Source organism: Marmota flaviventris, chromosome 3, assembly GCF_047511675.1.
Source record: "Marmota flaviventris isolate mMarFla1 chromosome 3, mMarFla1.hap1, whole genome shotgun sequence".
NCBI classification, from domain to species: Eukaryota; Metazoa; Chordata; class Mammalia; order Rodentia; family Sciuridae; genus Marmota; species Marmota flaviventris.
Genome location: NC_092500.1, coordinates 96358203 through 96381434, shown reverse-complemented (window position 1 = coordinate 96381434; position 23232 = coordinate 96358203). Strand labels below are relative to the sequence as shown.

The following is a 23232-nucleotide window of genomic DNA, read 5'->3' as shown; positions in this document are numbered from 1 at the left end:
ATGGATTTTTTAAAAAGCATTTTGGTACATTTTCCTCTAGATCTGAGTTATACGTGGTGTGGCTCATACCAATTGAGATCTAGGAAGTATAAGATATGTGGATTAAGATATAGTAGAATTGCTCATTAGTAATTTTTATATCGACTAAATGTTGAAATTATATTTGGGGCAGTTGTGTTAAATATAATATATTATTAAAATTAGTTTCACCTATCTTTCAAAGATTTTTTTAAAATGTGACTCCTGGAAAATTTCTAATTACACAAGTTGATAACGTTAAATATCTACTAGACAGTGTTGTTCTACTCTTTACTTTTTATATGTAATAGTCAGCAAGTCATTGTTAGTTAAATTGAATAGGGAATCAAATTCCAGAATTAATTAAAAAGATTGTGATTTTATCTTGAAAATTTAATAAAAAATTATGAGCACAATTTTATTTATTATAAGCATAATCTTCTTACAGGTCTTTCAAATAAAATTTAAATGGTGTTTGAAATTTAACACCAATTCCTAGAAAAAAAAGTCAAATAGTGATTCAGGCTGGAGTGGGAGGAAAATTTTTTCATAGAAAATGAAAGCTTCACATTTGATTTTTTTACAGTACTTATAAAGAGAAATATTTTTGTAAAAAATGTTTGAAGAGTTCATCAGTTTCCTCAATGACTTCTAAAACTTGAGTAGTCAGACTATTCTCTTTGCATGGCTCATTGTGTCATTTTTGTTGGCTCAATCTCTCCAATTTTTTACTAATTTTCCTCTCCAGATTCTCATTGGCTAGTGGCTTTGAATGCGATTTGTGCAGCTTCCAAAGTCCCCTTCCTTATCTCATGAAATCTTGCAACTCTGGACTCTTTAAGTAATGAATACGGGGTAAGGAGGGCCCTTATGTGTATCTCCATGGTGTGTAACACTGTAAAACAGGTCTACAATCTACTCTGCCTTAACACTACATCACATGTTTTTCAATAGCTTGAAAAATTCTCTAGAAACATCATCTTAAGTGAATGAATATACAACAATCTCTCTTATGGATAAATCCTAATCTAGAGTTTATGGAATTATTCTGTTGTGATTGAATGTGTATGTAACATCTCTGAACATAAATCTTTATTATATTCCTGTTTTTGTTTCTGATAGATATCTAGATGTTCAATTAGTTACAAGGTAGGAAGTTATGGACATTTTAATACAAACTGCCAAATAGTTTTTCTGAATATTTTTAGCAATTTATGCTCTTATACTAGCATATGACCTCATGGAATCATACCTTTGTCAATATTGACTATTATCAAGAAAAATTATTTTGATAATCTTATGCAAGATATCTATTTATTTTTAAGTTGTGTATATTTGACAATGGGTTGAAGATGTTTTCTAACTATTAATATTTAAATTTCTGTGAATTCATTATTCATGTTTTTAATTTATCAATGGTGAATTTTTTTTGTACTTTATCTGTAGGAAGCTTTATATTAATTAACCCTTTGTTTAGTGTGTTTGTTAAAACTTAGGCTTTTATTTCTCTTTTGAATTGTTAAATATTTCAAACATATAAATGAATAGAGAATAGTTATAAGAATTCTTTATATTCACCACCAATTTTTTTTTTTTTTTTTAAGTTGAGGATTGAATAGGGAGTTCAATACCCTTTTGATTTTTTTTGTTTTGAGACAGGGTCTCACTGAGTTACTGAAGCTGACCTCAAAGATGTGATCCTCCTGCCTTAGCCTCCTGAGTTATGTGTGCAGCCTGGCACTTGGCCCAGTTTTAAATTCTTAAATTTTGTTATATTTGGCAAAACATTTTAGAAATAATTGGCTCCTCCAAGGAACTCCACATACGTCTGGTCACCATCCTCTACTGGTTTCTTCCCCAGCTCCACCAGAAGAGCCACTTCTTTGTACTTCTGATTGTCATTTCTATGCATGTTTACATACTTTTGCTACAAACTTATGTGTCTTAAATTATAGTATTTTTTTCATGTTTAGAACTGGCATTAAACTGTATAAGTCATTCAGGAGGTGATTTTTTAATATTTTATTTTTTGCTCCAACAACTAATAATAATTTATTTTTAGTTGATGAATAACCAAATTGTTTTTGAAGTTTATATATTTTAATACGTGTGTGTGTGTGTGTGTGTGTGTGTGTGTGCGCGTGCCAGGTATTGAACTCAGGGGCATTTAATCACTGAGCCACATCCCTGGAACTTTTTTGTCTTTTATTTAGAGACAAGATCTACCTGAGTTGCTTAGCGCCTTGCTAAATTGCTGAGGCTGGCTTTGAACTTGTGATCCTCCTGCCTTACCCTCCAGAACTGCTTCGATTACAGGCTTGTACCATGGCGCCCAGCTATTTTTAATACACTTTAACTTCTATAGATACTGAATTGAACTATTCATTCTGCTATACATTTTTATTTACTTTTGCTCTTATAAATAACGATACAAGTTTTTGTTATAATTCTCGTTGGGCACCTGTGCTCTGGTTTTTCTTAGACATATATACCTAGAAGGAGTATTGCTGGGTACTGGAAAATGCATGTCCTCAATTTTATTACATGTTCTCATATTTTAATCCATGAAGGGTTATACCAATTTACATTCTCACCAGTGATTTATGAGAGTTCCTGATCCTCTGCGTCCTTGAGAAGGTTTGATATGGACAGGCTTGAGTGTTTGTCAGAAGTATATTGGTTATTTGTTTTTTCTTCAGTAAATTTCATATTGTATCTTTTAATTATCTTTCCTATTAGGTTTGGTTTTTCATATTAAATTTTGTAAGCACTTCATGTTTTCTGGATGTTAATCTTTCACTGATTATTTTAAAAAATTAATAAAACTTTGTAATTTTTAAGTATAAAGTTAATGCTTTTTTGTCTTGCATAAAGATAATCTCTATTCTGTGATTACAAAAAAATTCCTCTTGATTCTGTTCTAAAATTCATGAAGTTTTCTTTAAAATATTATGTAATTTATTTGGAATTTCTACGTCATTCATTTGGTGGCAGGGGGAGATGTAATTTTGTGAATACTCAATTGTATCATGACCATTTTTTATATTTGCGGTCTGACTCTGTAAGGTCATTTCTCTCCTTTAATAAGTTTTGGTTTATATATGAGTTGGTTTCAGAACTCTCTGCTTTGTCCTTTTTGTTTATTTGTCCATCTCTTACTAAAACACTTTGTCTTAATAGGTCTACTTCATAACAAATCTTGACCTTTGGGGAGCAGGTCTGTCTCTCACTGTATTTTTCTTTTCCTTTTTTTGCGGGGAGGGGCAGTACTGGAGTTTAACTCAGGGGCACTGGACCACTGAGCCACATCCTCAGCCCTATTTTGTATTTCATTTAGAGACAGGGTCTCACTGAGTTGCTTAGTGCCTCACTTTTGCTGAGGCTGGCTTTGAACTCATGATCCTCCTGCCTCAGGTGCCCGAGCTACTGGGATTACAGGTGTACGCCACAGTGCCTGGCTCTCATTGTATTTTTCTACTTCAGGAGTACTTGGTTACTTTTGGGCCTGTTCCTGTCCATGTGAATCAAATAAATATTTGAATGGAATCATATTCCTTGTACAGATTTATATAGGAAAAATTGATATCATTTCAACATTCAGTCTTCCATCCACAAACATGTTTTATTTCTCCATTTATTGAGATATTTTCTTACTTCATTATTGTAATTTTTATCAGTAAAGGTTTTTACACAATATTTATAAGTTTTCCAGACTTTGTACGGTTTTTGTTGATTTTGTAAATGGAATTTTTGTGATTGTTTTCTAATTATTACTTATTTGTAGGCATTGATTGATTTTTGACAGTTTTATCTGCATATCTTACAATTTACCCATTTAAAGTGTATAAAGCATTGGTTATTAGTTTAGAATATTCAGAAATATGTGCAATAATCTTCATGGTGCCTTTTATTTTTATTTATATATTTATTTTGGTGCTGATGATGGAAGTCAGGGTCTTGTACAGGTCAAGCATGCATTCTACCAATGGGCTACACCCCAATCCCACACAGTGAATTTTAGAATAAGTTCTTTACTTTAAGAAAAACATCAGTATCCTTTAGCTTTCCCTCATCCTCCTGTCCCTCCCTGCCTACAGTAATTTCTGTCTCTATATTTCTTTATTCTGAACTTTCACTTGAATGGAATGACACTGTATAGTGTTTTGTGATTGACTTCTTTCACTTAGTACAATTTTTAAAGGTTTCCATGTTGTAGAATGTTATTAGTACACTCTTTTTTAAAGCTGAATAATATTTATTGTGGATATACTCTGTTGATTTTTATATATTGCTTTTGCTTCTAATAATGATAATAATTAATTTTATTGATATTAATTTTCAATGTAGATTTTCCATAGAGAATCCTATCCTCTGTCAGTAGGGCATAAATTTCCTTTTCATTTTGTACATTTCTTTTTCTAATCCTTATTTCATTGATTAGGATTTCTAGTACTGAATGAAAATGCTGAAACACATATCCTTGTCTTATTCCTTACTTTGATATAATTGCTTTTAAGGTTTTATGATCAAATATGATGTTGCTTCTAATACTATATTTTGGTGAGCATGCTTTTTGGATTAAGAACATAATATTTTATTCTTGATAAAATGCTTTTCAAGATAAAATTAAATTTTGTCTATTTTGCATCTATTGAGATGATCAAATTTTTTCCCCTTTATGAGATTTTTCTCATAAAGGGGAAAAAATTTAATCACTTGATTAAATTGTTCTTTAACATTATTTAGCATCCATTCATCATCTTACATCTTTCACCATTGTTGTTTGGATACACATTACATCAGGCACTATGCTAAGTGTAGAAATATAAAGATAAATATTTAGCACATGGCCCCTTTCTTTTAAAAGCCTACCATTTCCTTAGAAAAGTAAGAGAAGGTGAAGGGGGCAGGCTAATAACAAGTATTCAGCATTCAGTATGTGTCAGGAACTCTTAGATACTTCAGAAATGTATTTTGGCTTAATTCTCCAACCACTCTGTAAGTGCAGTGATTTTATCCATTTTATAGATTATATAATGGAACCTTCTAGAATTAAGTGATTCAAGCCAAGACTTCCTAGCTCTAAAATCAGGCTATTGCAGTATGTAAATGGCACCTATCACAGTTTTTGAGAACATGGGCAGCCATTTTAAATTATGGTGGTCAAGAGCTTTTATGATCCTAGAAATATAGCTCTAAATGATCCCCTCAATGGTGAGAGGGCATGACATCCACAGGGCAGTCGACACCCGTTCAACCAGAAGAGGAGTGGGGCAAAGTCAGTCAGGAAAGTCAGTCCAGGCCACCCTGGAACCAAAGGGCAGATTAGTGGGTTGTGGTGTATAATCGCATAAGATGGTGTTGGAAGGTAAATCTAGAGAGATGGGTTGCTGGATTATCCCGGGAAAACTCTTGTGATGATGTGAAGTACAGATTGGATTAAATAAAACCAGAATTTTAGGCAGGAAGCCATTGCTTCCATCAATGTGGGCAACATTGAGAACTCTTCATGTGCTCCTTGCTAATCTTAGGGAGGGTGGAGTCTTGATCAGTCAGGCTTGATGTCATCTGTCCCTTCTCCTTCTCCAGCTCATCTTGCCTCTCTTCCTCTCAACTCCAGCCTCATTGACCTCTCCTAGTGATTTTGAACATTTCCTATGTTCCTTCTGACCAAATAGTCTGAATATTGTTGTGCTGGGAGGTGATTTCTTTCTCCTCTGAGAGGGCCCCTCCATTTTTGTAGTCAACTTTCTACTCACACTTCCCGTCCTGTATTAATGGTGTTTCTCTCTCTCTCTCTCTCATGTTTTTATTTGTTATTTTTAGGCATACATGCAGCAGAATGTATTTTGGCAAATGATACATAATCATAGTATAACTTATTCTATTTAGGATCCCACTCTTGTGGTTGTACACGATGAGGAGTTCCCCTGGTTGTGTATTCAAATACAAGGCGAGGAAAGTTATTTCAGATTAATTCTACTGCCTTTCCTATTCCCTCCCCCATCTCTTGTCTAATCCAATGGATTCTATTATTTCTTCCCGCAACCTCCCTTGTTTTGGGTTAGCATCCACAAATCAGATAGAACATTCAGCCTTTCTTTCAGGGTACTCATTCCAATTTGTAGTTATATATTCCTTGGTGTTTTCTTGAGCAATCCTTGTCTCTTCTACCAGACTATAAATAATGCTGGATCAGGGTCAGTCTGTATCTGTTTTCGTTTACCTAGTTGGTAGTACAAGACCCAGCACAGAATAGACACTCATACATATTCATTAAATGAATGAATAAAGCGGTGATTTATCGGAAAAAGGACAGGTGACATTAGTGGGAATAAAATAAACAAAGAGAAAAGGAGAGTGCATAAATATTTAGAAAGAAGCACTGACTTGGAGATTGATTAAACATGGGGGTGAAGGAGATGGAGGAATTGGGCATGATTCTTAAACTAGTCCTTAAATGATTTATTAAGAGAGAAGTTGTATTGTTATCAGAAATAGAGAATCCACAAGGATGAGGAATTTAATTTTAGGTATATCAACTCTCTAAGAAGACCTAGAGGAGGACAATATCCTATAGGAATCTGCTGGTCAGATAATCATATATATGGAGAGTGAGATTTTGAACAGGTTTTCAAGATGAAGCAACAATAAATTTGAGGAAGGGTATGTGATTAACAAAGGAAAAAGAATTAATGGAATACTGAGGTCTTAGGAACTGAATCTTTACAAATGTCTTCTTATGGAGGTGGTGTAAAGAAGGGGAGTGGTCAACAGGGACACAGGAGCAGACAGAGAGGTGGGGACATGAGGGCTGTGCACTGCCACAGGAGAGATGGATCCCATTGAATGGAACATCAATACCATGGGGAAGAATGAGGACCAAAAATTGGGTATTGATCTTTAGACAATTCCTTGGTGACCTTTGGGAGTAAAGCTTCTGTAGAATACAAGATGGGTCAAAATACTGATTTCAGGAAAAGAAGCAACTGCTGGTATAGCTCACTAATAGACGAAGTTTGGCCATGTAAAGAAAATAAAAATAAGACAGTAAGTGGAGTAAATAGTGGAAAGAACATCAGGGAATATTTCTTAAATTATCAAAAGTCTGAATGTGCTCAAAAGCAGAGAAAGATCTGTAAGGAGGAGAAATCAAATGTGCAGTTGGGTGAGGTTGGGGGAGTGGGCCGCGTGAGCAGCACTTCTTGGGTGGGGAGGGTTCCAGAGGCAGTGAGGAAATAGGGGTGTGCCTAGCTTGAGTAAAAACCAAGGCTCACTCTCCAGCTGCAGGGAGCTGTGTCTTCTGAGATGGAGAAGGAAGATGGGGGTCAATGTTAGGTAGGAGGTTATCGTTTCTTATCAAGACTGCTGATGGTTTTTGAGTGGGAGAGGAAAATAGAGTGCGGGAAGGAAGTAGAGTAAGGCAGCAGAGGCATCTGTGTCCCAGCATTCTCCACTTGCCACAAGCTCAGAGTGGGAGAAGGAATGAGCTGTTGCCCTGGAACCATCTGCCTGTTTGCCAGGCCATTAGTAATTCTCCAGAAGCTGCAAGAACCAAGAAAAAGAGGAAGGAAGAAAAAAAATCAACTTCAGATGCAGAGCAGCAGCATTCTGGGACTGTGCCAGATTCACCAACTAACTATTTTACTAACCAGCCATGACCTCCCCAAGCTGTGCCCCTCTGAGGGCTGTGGGAAGAGGTGCTTTCCTGTATACACAGGTGGAGGAAACCTGGGTCCAATCTCCAGTCCCGCCTCTGGCCCAGCCCAGCTGCTGGCACCCTTCCTGTGGGTGTTGAACTGTTTTTCATGGTGGAGCCTGAGGCACTTGAAGCTGGTAATGAAAATCCCATCATTTGCTCCCATAGTAATCTCAAAAGGGTTTTCCCAAAATATGATCTCATTTCATTCTCACCACACCACAGCATTGTCGTTTAAAGCTGCCAATTAATAAATGTCTTGAGTGAGACCATGCAAGACACACTTAGGTCTTTGATTTGAAGGTCAGGTGCTTTTCAACCATTTCACATTGTCTCCACCTGTCTGGTCTGTTTTGATGGTGAGGAGGTATCTACACCTGATTGATCTATTTTGGTGGTGAGAAGATGGGCTCTGGGATTTGGGAGATGAGAATGGAAAAATACCTGGATGGCAAGAAGCCTGTATTTGCCATCAGCCTGAGCTTGCCAAGGGGAGCCACCTCCTTCTGCAGGTCAGGAAGCAATCCTGTTTCTGCTAGAAGGAACGGATGGTGCCTATAAACTAAAAATCTTCTCATGGAAATAAAAGCAGGGCAGGCAAATTATGCATGTTTGGTACTGATGGTGAGGGCTGGGATATGGACAGGAAGAAGAGTGTCTAAAACTGTGCTTGCCTCCCCCCCCTCCCAATACGAGTTTACACCCACAATGTTGTACATTCTAGGCAAGGTCTCTGCCACTGGGCTGCATCCCTAACTCTATTCTTGCCAATCTTAAGCTAATATGACTAGAACAAAAGGAATACCATCTACTTCTTCCTCCTTCACTTTGGATGTTGCAGGTCCACTCCCAGGTGAAGGGCACTGACCAGATGTATGACCCTGGACACGTCATGTCATCTCTCTGGCCTCAGGTTTCCTTTCCTGGAAAATGACTAGATGGTTTCTGAGTTGTGATTGACTAAAACGTCTCTGAGTCTGTGATTCTTAGGAAATGGAAGTCATTAGAGCAGGAAGAGAAAAGTTTCTTCCCAGGAACGTCTTGTTCAAGAACTTTTCTGCTTTCCCACTTGGGTGGTGATGCCATCAATGGGTCAATAAAAGAGCATTATTTTCTTCCGGCTAGCTAACTAACGTGCCTAGCTGATAATCAACTAGCCGATTCACCAACTAACTATTTTACTAACCAGCTAATCAACTATCCAACTAATCTTCTGATTAACCTACACCTGAACAGCAGCCAGAGGAAGGAGCCATTGCCAATATCCTCCCCAGTGGAAAACAGCGAAAGCGGCTAAAGCAGGGTGTGGCAATCCTGGACCCAGATGTGGACGGCAGTAACTTACATGGCCGACTGAAATGGTCTGACAGGCAGGCCATCATCCCTTGGGATGAACCATTTCCACTTATAAATTTTCTTCCAGCTTGCACGGCTGGACAGCCGCTCTGGGATGTCCCCTGACACAAGCCTGCAAGGGCTTAGTGCTCCTCAGCCTGCCCGGCACAGCGATGTCAGTTTCGTGTGGCCGTGCCAAGTGTGGAGAGAGGCCCCATGTGCACTTTCAGTCACATGGCCTGGTGACTCAGGCCCTTTCTGGTTCCTGCTTGTCGGAGTATGGGAACTGGGGAGGCCAGGTGAGAAATGACTTTGCAGGTTGGGTGATGGTTTGTTGTTATATGGACGGCCCTGACCCTTTTTTATGTGAGCATAATAAAGTTATCAGATAATCACAGAAATGCCATTTTCAGATGTCATTTCCGAAGCTCCTGTGTTCCATCTCCTGACTCTGTCTGAAGTAAGCCAAAAACATCCGAGGAGGGGGAAAAAAAATCTACATTTTACTACTTCCTTTAATGAAATTGTTTGGAATTGAACCTCCTCATCACAAGAAACATTTTTTTTTTTTTGCGCTGTCTAACCTGAATCCACCCTGCCACGTTTCAGCATGATTCCTCTCTGGTAGACAGAGTGGAAACTTCGTTCCATGGTGGTAGGAATGTCTAAGGAACCTGGAGAGAAGATGCTAATTCTGACTTTATTCCTCTTCGCTGCCAATCGACAGCCTTCTGTTCTTTCAAACTGGATTTTGAAAGTATTTCCTTTAGGGATCTTTCTCTGTTGAACGCCTTCTTTTCATAGAAGAGGCGAGAACCCTCAGCTCATTTTTTCTTGTGCGCTTGTTCTTAGGAACAAGCTATTTTGAAAGTCCTTTGAGCATATTTCAGGGAGCAGGGCTCTGTATTTCTTGGTGGGATGGATTCTCTTTAATGTAACTAAGGTGTCATGAAAGGAGCTGTGGGCTTGGAGTGAGAAGTCTGGTTCTGTCGCTCACTAGCTATTACATGAGGTACGTTCCTCAACCTCTGAGAGGCTCTGTTACTTCTTTAGAAACCAGAGAAACTGGGACTTTAACTCTTGGGTCATGATGGAGTTAAAAAAGGAATGTGCAAAAAAAAAAAAAAAAGTCCCAGGGATAATAAATGTCCTTCTTCCTTGTTTTAAGGAACTGATAGAACACAGGGGTGCTTTACCCTTGCCTTCCAACCTCTGCCCCCACCCTTTTAAAATTTTGAGAAAGGGTCTTGCAAAGTGACCAAGCCTATCCTTGAATTTGTGATCCTCCTGCCTTAGCTCTCAAATTGCTGAGATTACAGGCATACACCACCATCCCAGCTAGTGGTTATCACTTAACTTTTATTTCTGTCTTTTTTTTTGGGGGGGTGGGGGTTGAAGCACCACACTGCTCTGCCCTCAGTGTAAGCTCAACAGCTACTGTGGATTGACCAGCAGTTTGGTAGGTGAGGACAAGGAAGCTGGAAAGCCCTTAGGGACATTTTGTAGTGTCTTGAGTAGTCCATGATTGAGTGTCCCCATTCCCCAGACAGTGCGGTGTGTCTGAACTTGAGTTGAGAAACCAGGAAAATTAGGATCTCTGTACTAAGAATCTAGGGAAAATAGAAAAATGAATGACTTGGTCCTAAATTATGTCTAGTTCGGGCACATTCAAGGAAAAGAATGCACTGATAGGATGTTCCTTTTTTTTTTTTTAAAAAAAAATCTGCCTCTTGTGATTGCACCTGCTCTTAGAGTTCACCTTTGCTCTGCTTTTTCTGCGTTACTACATCACTTAAGTCACCATTTCCGGACCTTATCTCTGGGAGGCAAGGTTTCTTTGTCCAATTGCTCAGTTTGATTACCTAGGAGGGTCAGATGTTATTGCTGCTAAAATAATTTCTTTTCCCCAGGAAACCCAGGATCTTGCTTCCACCTGGTTCCTTAGCACACCCTCCCTGCTTGGATCAGAGGTCCATAAGATCACTGCAGCTTTGCTCCAGTGAGTGTTGGTGACATGCAGACAGGGATCCAGTCTGGCTCTGGGGTGAAGCTGACAAGGATAAGTAGGGGTTGAGGAACCTGCTCCTCAGAGAGCTCTGTGTAAGGAAATGATGCTGGGTGGGATATGGGCTCACAATTCTAGCATAAACTAAGTCTGGAGAGGACTGAGGGCTAGGAAATGGTATGTTTATAGAGTGCAAGGCTTCCTTTTTCCCCATCAGGCCAGGTGAATGGAGAGGAGTGGGAGGGACACTGTGGAAGGTGTCCCACTCCACAGCTTACCTGTTGGGGCAAAGCAAGTAAAGTAGCCAGGCAGAAGTTGCCCGTTCATTTTTCTGCCTCCACCATTGACCCAGGATAGGATACTAGGTTGTAAGTAAATGACTGTGTGTAGTGACTTTTGTGGAATGGAAATGCACAGACGAGTTGAACATATCTCTCAGTTTGTGGCATACTGTCCTTAGAAGGCTATGCAAGGTCATGTCTGGTTTTATTTTGGTTATTTGCCCTCAGCCCTGATCTTCACTGCCATTACCCTTTGTCCCCCTCTCCTGACCTCATCCAACCCTGATGCATATGGCACACTAATGATGGGATAAGAGCATTCCTGTGTGTGGATCCAGGTGAAGCTGCTCTGGACAGGGGATTTGCAGGGCTACAGGGAATATGAATAAGTAACTTTTCTGAATACTGCCTGATTGCTTTCCAGAATGGCAGTGCAAATTTACTATCACTGAAGCAATGCGTGGGTGAGTCTATTTCCATGAATCTTCTCCAGTACTTAGTATTACCTGCTTTTCCAATCTTTGTATACTGGGTATGGATATACTGGATATAAACCAATATATCACTGATTTTACATTTTAATTTTTTCTGATTTCACTTCTTGTGCTTGGTGTTTATTCTCAAAATTGTGTGTTACATGTTTCACTCATTTTTCTTTGGTTTCCAATCTTTATTTTGATATTTAGGAGTTTCTTATATATGTTAAACATATAATTACCTATATACGTAGACAATACAATTTTTTTCTAATATTATTCTTTTTAAAATATTTTTTAGTTGTAGTTGGACACAATACCTTTATTTTATTTATTTTTATGTGGTGCTGAGGATGGAAACCAGGGCCTCATACAGGCTAGGTGAATGCTTTACTGCTGAGACACAACCACAGCCCCCTAATATTGTTCTTACCCAGTTTTAGAATCAAAGTTATATTTATTAGCCTCATAAAGTGATTGTTGTTTAATTTCTATAATATTTATTTATGCAGTTTTTGATTTCTTCTTCTGCCAGTACTTTATAAATTGAGGCACTTTATAAATATAATGTTCAAAGTACAGGACCTTCTCCTTGTGTCATATAACACTCCATAAGTCTTTTCAATTGAATGCTTTTATTTTATTTAATTCTGAGAAATAATATTTATTTCTTTAAGTATATTGTCCTTTGTCAATTTGTTGTCTTTTTCTGGGACTCCAATTGGACAGCTCATGAATCATCTTCTACTTCTCTACCCCATTAACTGAACTTTCATTTTTTAAAAAAATTAAAATCTATATGATTTTATAAAAACTCTTTTAATTAACACAAGTTTCATGGTGTTGCCTTGTATTTATTTATCTTCTTACTGGAGCTAGACTATTAATGGTGGGTTTACATATGCCTGAGATACCATTAATTTTCCCCCTGATTTAAATATAGTTTCATTGAAGTTAAGATCTAAGCTGGAGTTTTGCTTTTCAGCACTGAAAAAAATTATTATATTGCCTAGCATCCAGAGTTGATATTAAGGATTCCTGTTTCATTCCAGGAGCTCTGTACCTTCTCTCTGGAAACTTTTAGACTTGTCATTTTTGTTTTGGTTTCTTGACACATGCATTTATTTTCTTTGCCGTCTGAACCTTTTTGTCATGACATCAAAGGAGTAAAAACTGGTATGAATTTCCAACAGTTAAAAGAATGTGGGGAGGGTGTCCAGAGGCCACGTGGCCATGTGGTATGTGGCTCGCAGGGTGAAAGGAACATGGTGAAGGATACACACCGTGGAGCTGCTGTCAAGAGCCTATTTTTTCTTACTGAACCCTGGAAGTTTCAGAACTCTAAATTTGAAGACTATTTGAGAACTCAGATTTAGAGGTCTCGAAAACTCTGTTTGATAGAGAGAATGAGACAGGCCCTTATTCTTGGCTAAGATAGTTCATCTAAGACAGCTCCCCACTTCTCCCCTGCAGTCCTGGAAGGGTTGCCCTTCTCTAAAAACACTATAGAGCCTGCTTATCCTGCAGGAGCTGAGGCCACATCCGGGCTCATTCTCACTTCCCACGATGAACAGGGACTGCGTTGAACTCCAAGTTCACAGTCCGCTTTGTCAATGCCACCTATCGGCTTGGATTTTCTTTTGCCGGGAGGTACTGGGGATTGAACTCAGAGGTGTATAACTACTGAGCCACATCCCCAGCCCTTAAAAAATGTTTTATTTAGAGACAGAGTCTCACTCACTGATTTGCTTAGCGTCTAAGTTGCTGAGGCTGGCTTTGAACTCGAGATCCCCCTGCCTCAGCCTTTAGAGCTTCTGGGATTATAGGCATTCACCACTGCACCCTGTTCAGGAGGGATTTGAGGAAGTTAGCATATGTGAAAGATTAGAAAGTAGAGAAATGACTGCATGGGAAAGCAAGCTGTGATCCGGGGTACACAGGAGCTTGAAAGTCTCATGTATCCTCAGAAACATACATGAAAATATCACTTCAATAAAAGGAAGGTGCTGATCTGTTATATATAATGGTAGATATGATTAAAAACAATGTATCCTGTACTTGAAAACTGCTAAGAAGGTAGATTTTAAGTGTTTTCACCACACACAAAATGTATGTGCAGTAATATATATGCTAACCAGCTTGATTTAGCCACTCCACATTGTACACATATTTTAAAACATCATGTTTCACATGATAAAAATGTGCAATTTTCATTTTTCAATTAAAACAAAAGAAATAAAAAGAAGAAGAGGATGCTATGAATAATATTAATTACAATTTTGGAGGCTAAAATAGAGAAAAAATAAAACAGTGAAACAATGAACAGAAAAGGTAATATATGCGTTATCCCAGGGACTCAACATCTAACAGGAGAGCCACAGAGACTGAGGAGAAAAGATGTGTGAAGGAATTACAAAGAAACATTGCAGGATAATTAATTTCCCAGAGTTGAAGGATACAGAATTTAGAAGTATTCACCTTTTAATAATACTAGTACTCAGTAATAATGAATAAAAGTTGATAAATGCAATATTGTTCAATTCAGGACACCAGTAATAAAAAGATCTTAAATGTTTTCAGAGAGAGAAGGAGATGGAGGAAAATAAAGCCAATCTACAAATAAATGGACATCAAAGATGTCTAGCAGCTAGAGGTTGTTAGAAGGTAGTTTTAACTACTTTAACATAAAAGGAAAATAATTTTTCAACTAGAATTCTATTTTCAGAAAATATCTGTAAATTTTAAAAGTGGAAAAAAGGACATTTTGAGACAGACATGGAGTCAGGTTTAATTCTCCATGCCTTTTTTAGGTGGGAGGTACTGGGGAGTGAACTCAGGGGTGCTGAGTTCACTGAGCTACATCCCCAGCCCTTTTTATTTTTTATTTTGAGACAGGCTCTCACTAAGTTGCTTAGGGCCTTGTCAAGTTGCTGAGGCTGGCCTTGAACTTGGGATCTTTCCGTCTCAGCCTCCCTAGTGGCTGGGATGACAGACATATGCCACCATGCCCGTCACTTGGTAAGGCACTCCTACAAAATGAGGGACTAAAGCAAGTCAGAGGAATGTGGATTCTGGAAGTAGCACATCCAACCCAGCATAGTAGTGAAGGGAAAAACACGGTGACAGTTTTGCTGCAGGTCTAGAGAGAGACCAGTACAGATTTTACAGATGAAGGAAACACTAATTATGTCCTTAGACATTTTTGAAAACATCATAGGCACAGAAGTATTAGTTAAATTGACTGTGAATTCTGTATCCTTCCTCTCTGGGAAATTCTCCTTCAATGTTTCTTTGTAATTCCTTCCCACATCTTTTCTCCTCACAGAAAAAATTACAGAGGTGGTGAGTATAGTCGTCCCTCAAGCTCCATAGGGGTTGGTCCCAGGAACACCCTAAGATACTAAAATCTAAGGATGTTCAAGTTCCATATATAAAGTGGTATAGTATTTTCATATAACCTATCACATCTCTCTGTATACTCATGGTTAATTCCTATAATTATAATACCTAATACAATGCAAATGATGTGTAATGATAGTTGTACTATATTGTTTAGGGAATGATAACAAAAAACAGTATGTACACGTTCAGTATAGATGCAGTTCTCTCCCAGAAATTTTCCATCCTTGGTAGATTAAAGTCATGGTTGTGGGGGCTGGGGATGTGGCTCAAGCGGTAGCGCGCTCGCCTGGCATGCGTGCGGCCCGGGTTCGATCCTCAGCACCACATACAAACAAAGATGTTGTGTCCGCCGAAAACTAAAAATAAATAAATAAATAAATATTTAAAGTCATGGTTGTGGAACTCTTGGATGTTGAGGACTGACTGTAGTAAGTCAACGATCTGGATCTACTGGCTTCAGAGTGAGAGTTTTTAACCTCTAAACACACGGTATTTCTCCTGGTAACCTATCTTATAGTCATCAAAGCTTTCCACTAGGAAAATAAAAATAGTGGTGTGTTCCATGTGTACTAAATAATCACTTTAAAAATTGGAGTCAGAATGCAAAAGATGTAAATTGCTAAGTTAAGAAATAGTTGTATAGAAGTCAAGATATAGTTTCTAGAGAAATGAAGGTAACCACTGGGAGAGAAAATTCAGAAAAAGTGGGATAATGATTTGGTAGAAGGGGTGGATACAGGGAAAGAGAAAGGAAAAGACAGGCAAAATATTGTTGCTTTGCATTTTTTTTTTTAAACCAGGGATTGAACTCAGGGGCACTTAACCACTAAGCCACATCCCTATCCCTTTAAAAATATAGATGTATTTATAAAATATATTTTTACAAAATATATATATTTGGGAGGGTACTGGGAATTGAACTCAGGGGCACTCAACCACTGAGACACACCCCCAGCCCTATTTTGTATTTTATTTAGAATCAGGTTCTCACTGAGTTGCTCAGGGCTTCTCTAAGTTGCTGAGGCTGACTTTGAACTGCAATCCTTCTGTCTCAGCCTCCCAAGCCTCTGGGATTATAAGTATGTGCCACCATGCCTGGTCTTTGCTTTGCATTTTTAATTACCTGAAATTTAAAAATTAAATCATGTGTTTGTATTACCTTTAAAAACTTTTAATTTGTATATTTAAAAAAGGGTGAATAGGGCTTATTTGGAAGTCAAATTGGAATTATAGCAATGTGCAAAGGAATAAAAGAGCTAATTTGTGGCTTGGTTTGGAAAAGTGCAGTTTCATGACTAGACTGTGGGGTGGTGGGTGGGGACAGGTAGGAGTAACTGGAGATGATTCTGGAAACATAGGTGAGGGTAAGAGTGTGGGAAGCATTGAATGCCACACTAAGGAGCATGAAATTCCCTTTGTTGGTGGTGGGGAGCTATGAAAAGTTTTGAGCAGCAAAATGCCATCTGTGTTTCAGAGGACTATCCTTATGGCAGGGCAATGTGGAACAGGGTTTGGAGTGTGGAGATGGTAGGAAGTAGGAGGGCCAGGTCAGAGGCAGTTACACAGGTACCTGTGTAGAAAATGATGCTCCATGACTGCACCTGGAGTAGAACTCATCCCACTCTTTAGCTGCCTGCCTGGATGGTGGTCCTCTGACCAGGGCTCTTGTTGGCCACAGTGACACCTGCTCAGGGAGAACTTCGTGGGACAGCAGGCAGATAGCAGTGGGTAGGCCACATGGAACTACTACAAGACTCCCACGGGGGCTGCATCTTATTCCAACTTGTAGACTTTCCTATAATTTGCCACTTTTAAAGACATGCCTTCGTCTTTAGCACAAGATTTTTACCAATCCCTCTCTAACCCCTCCACACCCTTCCATTGGTTTTTATAAGTAGTTTTTTAGTATTTTCCTCTTGCCTTGCCAACTCATCTAAGAAGTAGGAATTCTTTTCTCCTCCTTTTGTTATTAGCATTTTTAAAATAAAAAAATGGAAAAAATGAATGCTTTTACACTTCTGGCCTCCTGCTTTCTAGGTTCACACCCACTGGCACCCTCCCTTTGAGACTTACAGCATTCACCCCACTGGGCGTGTGCTTGAGTGAGGAGGAGCCTCAGCTCTGTCTCTCCTGTCATCACTATGTCCTCTCTTCCTTCTTCCCCACTTCCACTCTCCCTTTCTCCTGCCCTCCAGTTGCCAGGCAACCTAGCTCAGGGGCAAGCAAAGCTGGCTGGGGGTGCCTAGCTGCCAAAGCCGCCCTTTTCCCCTCTCCGGCAGCCTGGCTGGGTGTTGGGCAACTTGCTGAAGGTCAAAGGCAGGCATCCACAGCCGTGGCATTCTCTCCTCTAGGTGTAAACCTGACTCAGGAGGGGAAATACTTGAGGGCAGGGAATGGGGTGAAGTAGGGCAGTTAATTTTCCCTTCACACCCAAGAGGCTGTGTGGTTCCTGCCTTCCGGCAGAACAGGGTAAAAGTGGAGCTGAATCGGTCTTTGTGCATTTCAGGAATGTGAATGTCATTTCCCTCCATGCCTCACCCTTCCACTGGCCGTGCTGGAGAACTTAGACTTGACACTGTAGAATGACAAGTTTACTTGTTAGCAGAGGTTGGAAGTTTTGAGTTGTAACTAGTATCAAGTTACTCAGATATGAGTGGGAGTAGTGGCATGGGCCCCCTCTGGGAGCTTGTTAGAAGTGCAGACCCCTGCCCCATCCCAGATCATGGAACCAAAATCTGCATTTTGATGGAATGGCCAGATGTTTGTATGTACATTACATTTAAGAACCACTGATCAAATACCCTGCTGTTCACTTGGTTGAAATGAAAGTATGTGGCCATCAGTGGTATCCTGTATTCCACAGACTTGCATTTCTCCTTTTCAGAGATGCATCATGAAGCTATAGCCTTAGGGTCTTTCATGGATTTTTTCTCTCTCTCTCTCTCTCTCTCTCTTTCTGTGCGTGTGTGTGTGTGTGTGTGTGTGTGTGTGTAATGCAAATGCAAAGACAGGCTTAGCCTAACATCAGCCTCTTCCCCTTTTCCCCCATTCCTCCTTTTGCAGTTTTGACACAAGACTTGTTCAGATACACTATCTCACCTTATTTGCACATACTCCTGAGGGGTAATAAAGCAGGGATTATGAATCCTGGAAATGACTTATCTTGTTCAAGGTCACAGACCTAATAACTGGACTCACCCTTGTGATTATTGAACATCACCTCTTGCTTCCTTTTGTGTGTGACCTGAGCTAGAACTTTCAGTCCTTTAAAACACAAAGCTCAAAAAAGTAATTATTTTTTTTAAAAGGCAATCAGAAACATAATGTTTGGTTTGGTTTGAGTCACAAATTCCACCACGTAGGGCTGAAACTAGGGACTTTTTCCTGAGCCTCTGCAAATTATTCCAGTAGTTCAGAGGCCTTTTTGAACGAGAGGGTACATGGATTGAGTTTCAAAGAAAAGAATGTTGAAAGAAATCTTCCAGATGAGAATGGTCTCCAGATGTGAACATTGCTCTTCCAGATGTGTGGACGAGTGTGGTGGGAGAAGAGGGGGGGAATGAGATGCCTTACATGTCTGCAAAATGAAATGGAAAAACCTCTCTCAGCCACAGAGGAAAGTAGGACAAGAGGAAGAGAAATGGAGTCCAAGTTAAACTCTTCAATGTGGAGCTGGGCTAACAAGGAGGAATAGAAAGAACGGTTCCCAAGCAGACTGATGCTTTAAATGTGCAGTATGCATGGCGGCCACATTCAGACAGTGCTGCTGGAGCACAAACTTGGAGGATATTGTGCCTGTAGAAACTCACCCTTCTTCTTAGACCTGAGTGGACCTGCTTGGGCCCTGGGAGGAGCCAGTCTGGAACTGCCCAGGCTGCAGAGCCAGCAGGACAGGCTTGGGGACTTACTCAGGGGAGAAGGGAACCCATTCCAGAATGCGGAAGGAGAAGCAGCCAGGAATGGCACAGTTCTTTCTTTTTTCAACTTCTAAATCAGCAATGTGTTCTCTCAAGGATCACTAGGTTTATTTCTCATGATGTCAGGAGATCCCATGTTTCTCAAATGAGTAAATCGTATAGAAAATGGAGGTCTTGTGGCCAAGTCGACTTGGTTTGTCTCAAAATCTGCAAATCCCTACCATCACCAAACTCCTGGCTGCATGGAATTATACCCTTTGTTTCCTTCTGCCAGCACCTCACCTTCAGGAATATCTGCCAAATTACTGTTCTAGGTGTCCATCTACCCACCTCTCCACTTACCAGACCTCCCTCTTCTTCCACGTAGAGGCATCCCTAAGTCCCAATTTCCATGACATCTGGAAGTGTGACTTCTCTGAGTGGGTCCAGCTGGTGGAAGGTGTTCACAGTCTTATTTTTCTCTAAGGGTTCTCAGAATCTAAAGAATATATTCCAGCAAAAAGTAAGTTGTTAATTACTTGCATTATTAAAGATGTGCGCAAGTAATAATGCCTATATACCGATTACACACACATACACACAAACTGGCATAATCTCTGGTTAATATTCTAATAATATCATTTAATAATCGATGAATTGAAAAGTTAACTGGCTGTCTTCTCTTTTCCTCTGTGGGGCCTTATTCTCCTCTGGGATCTCCAGTGCAATGCGTTTCTCAAGTGCCATATCAGCCAGAAGGCAGATTTTCCAGTTGGAAGGCATTCAGACCACTGCAGGGGTAAGCCCAGCACCAGCCCCCTGTGGGCAGATCAGTGTTGCTACCAGGAAGTAAGTATAGAATCATCACCATCATCATTATCACATCATCATCAATGGCTAAGAGTTCTTCATTTATTTTTTTTTTTTCATGGTACAAGGGATGGCATATTGGAACTTTCTATCATTGAACTACATCCCCATCCTTTTTTAATTTTTTTGAGACAGGGTGTCACTAAGTTGCTTACAGCCTTGCTAAGTTGCCTAGGCTGGCCTCAATCTGGTGATCCTCTTGCCTTATCCTTCCAAATAGCTGGCATTACAGGTATGCACCATGTTGCCCAACTCCTTTTATTCTTAGTCTAGTTGCCATTGAATTTGAAAGCTATTTTTTAAGTTTAATCCTAAGTCTATCTTTGATATTCCAATTAGTATCCAATTCACAGTTTTATGGGATTGACTCTGTCCTGGTTTACTAGGTGAATATATCTTTAAATTTTATTATACTTAAAACCATTTGAACTGATTGAAAACTTAGGAAAATTAGTTTGAATTGATTGAAAGCTTGGAAAAATTAGGTTTAGTTCAGTATGTGGTCTAGAAAACGTATGCACTCTATCTTGGTTTTTAACTATAAATCAAGTATATTTCATGCCTCTGAATTGGACAGATTTCTCTGTTTGACATGTGTCATGGCAAAGGCATGCTATTTTGTTCTTGGATTCTCCATTATTTTGAAAAGATTTCTAAAGCCTAACACTACGATTAGCCCATCTTTCCCATAAGTACTGCACTGTCGATTGTTAATCATTACATTTAGATCAAGCACCAGGATCATAAAGATTCCCTGCCTTCTGTGCACCCTTCCACCCACTGCCCAGAATCAGGAGAGGGTATTTTGGTTCATCTGCTTCCCTGGTGTGAGCAGGACTGTTCAGACAGAAGGGACATGGTCCTCCTCCTCTGTCAACTCAGAACTCTGCCAGACATCATTCCTGCTCGAGAGGGGATCCCAGCCACATGCTCTGTAACTCATTAATCCTCAATAGTGACTAATGCCTCAAAACCCAGCCCTTGTCTTTGGAGTCCAGGGGTGTAATTTCATTGGAATGTTTCTGTTGACTTGTTCTCTGCCTTTCTTTTCACCTGTCTGTTATGCTTAGCTCTGCTCTCCTGCACTTGTTAATTCTAGTCCTTTGGTGTGACCCAAACTAAAGAAGATGCCTCAGGTATGGTCTCTGTACCTATTTGACTTCTCCTGGTGTGTTCTGATAGCTCATCCTCTACTATTAATATATTAGATCAAACCTACCATTTCTTGGGTGCCATATATATAACATTTATTGCTACTAACGATCTAACCAGCTAGATGGTGTCATTCCCATTTTTTAGATGAAAGGTCAGAGAGGCTGAATCCCTTGCCTTGCAGCTAGAAATCAGATTAAACCTGGTCTGACTCCAAAGCCTCTGTTTCAAGGACTTCCAGCTCCCATTCATATTGCCCCAGTCAGACCCTCATGATGTCAGGAAATTCTCAACTTCCCAAACCAGTCTATTTAAGTTCATTTTACTAATAAAAATAATAATGCCCGTGTGTCTTGTAGGTGGTGTAATGAAGTGAAAGGAAGAAGAGAGTGGATAGCCAGAAAGTTTGGAAATCACTCCGACTACACTAAAGGAACACTTTGGGTTCCAAATGAGATGTTTCCCTCAGGATGACTTTTGCCATAAGGGTGTGACCTTACCACCACCCTTGTCATTGGGTGAATGGATTGAACCCTGTGACTGAACCTGACTGAGGAGATTCCTTTCCGGTTCATGACCCTAATCTTGGAGATGAAGAGTCTTTAATCATAGTTCCTTGAGTAACTGAAGAGCCGGAGGTATCAGAGTGAGACAACGGGGTGGAGGGCTTGATCCTCATTTTATCAAACAATTCAGAGTAGACCTTCATTCTAGAAGTTGTTACAAGATAGCATTTTTGGTAAAAGAAAATAATTTCCTCCCCAGTCCATTGTCTTGTGCTACCCCGTATTCCTGATCCCTTGAAAAAAAACCTGTCTAGGCCACCAGAGGACAAGCCTATGTCTATGTACAGTAGAGGCAAGTTCATTCCTCCTTCTTCCAGAAAGCATTTGACACAGTACAAATAATAACAAGAGGCACCCTCAGTGACAAATTTTTCCCCCAGCAGTGATAATATCTTTGCTGTGTTGTCCCCGGAACTCTGAAAATAATCCTGAGGGTCTCAAGCAGGTCTTTTCACAGAAGCTGAAAGCTGAGAGTCTCAAGTGTAATTCTGAAGGTTGCTATAAGAAGTGGCATTGATGGAAGATCCACAGGACACTTTTCATAGGGCAGCTAGAGGAGATTGTTAAATCCAGGACTGTGAAGAAAAGGGTTTCAATTCTGAGCCTTCCAAGCAAGTTTTAAGGAAAGTGACTGTTCATCCTTTACTGATTACAAATGAAGGAGACGAAGCCATGCTTGCCTCAGAATCCTCTTCTTGCATTGATTTGTACTTAGGGATGAGGGTGGTAATTGGGGGAGGGAGACCAAAGCTTCTTGTTTCTTAGTTGTACGTAATGCTTGCTCAGGAAATATGAGCAAATGTCTCACAATCTTTATCATCATGTATTTATTGTCTTTCTGGTTGACTGTACAGAGACTATCATATCTACAAAAATAAAATGATGCCTCTGTGGAGACTCTTTCATAATGAGATTTCTGGGCCAAGTCATCTTCCCCCTAATTTGCAGAGATGAGAATGAAAACCAAGAGAGGTCACTAGTTGAAGAATAAGTCATCAGCAGAGAAGCTGACAGCTCAGCCTTCTTCAAACTGGCTTGTAGCCAAGAGACGGGCTCAGTGCAAGACCCAGGTGTCACTCCAAGCCCTCAGTATGCATCCTTTACTGCAATGGGCACATGTGGTTAGCACTGAATACAGGAGTGGGATAGAACAAGTGTAGTCACTGAATTAGTTGCAATTTGAAATCTATTAGTTGCCTTAATGATTAACAAACATCCACTTAATATCTATATGCCAAATATTGCACCTTACATCAAGGAGGGGATGCAAAGGTTATGACATTTCAACACAACTATGCAGAAGAAAGGACAGCATAATCTGTACTTTGCCTTTGTTAACAAATAAGCATGAAACCGTTAAAGAATGAAGCGGAGAATGTCTTCAAAATGGCAAAGAAAGGAGAATGAAGGGAACACTAAAGAAAATGAGTTCTGTTCTCTTGGCTGTGTAGTCAGGCTGAGTTCTTTTTAAAATTTTATTTGTTCTTTTAGTTATACATGAGAATAGAACGTATTTTGACATATTATACATA

At 39.5% G+C, this 23232-nt stretch overlaps 1 long non-coding RNA gene across 1 annotated transcript in view; it reads left to right on the top strand.

The window, feature by feature from the left end:
• Positions 1-22595, top strand: part of LOC139705218 (uncharacterized) — a 31988-nt gene extending 9393 nt beyond the window's left edge. The window contains exons 2-3 of the long non-coding RNA XR_011707109.1: positions 19836-19961; positions 21494-22595. This is a non-coding gene — a long non-coding RNA (uncharacterized lncRNA). The remainder of the gene's footprint in view (positions 1-19835; positions 19962-21493) is intronic.
• Positions 22596-23232: the final 637 nt, after the last annotated feature.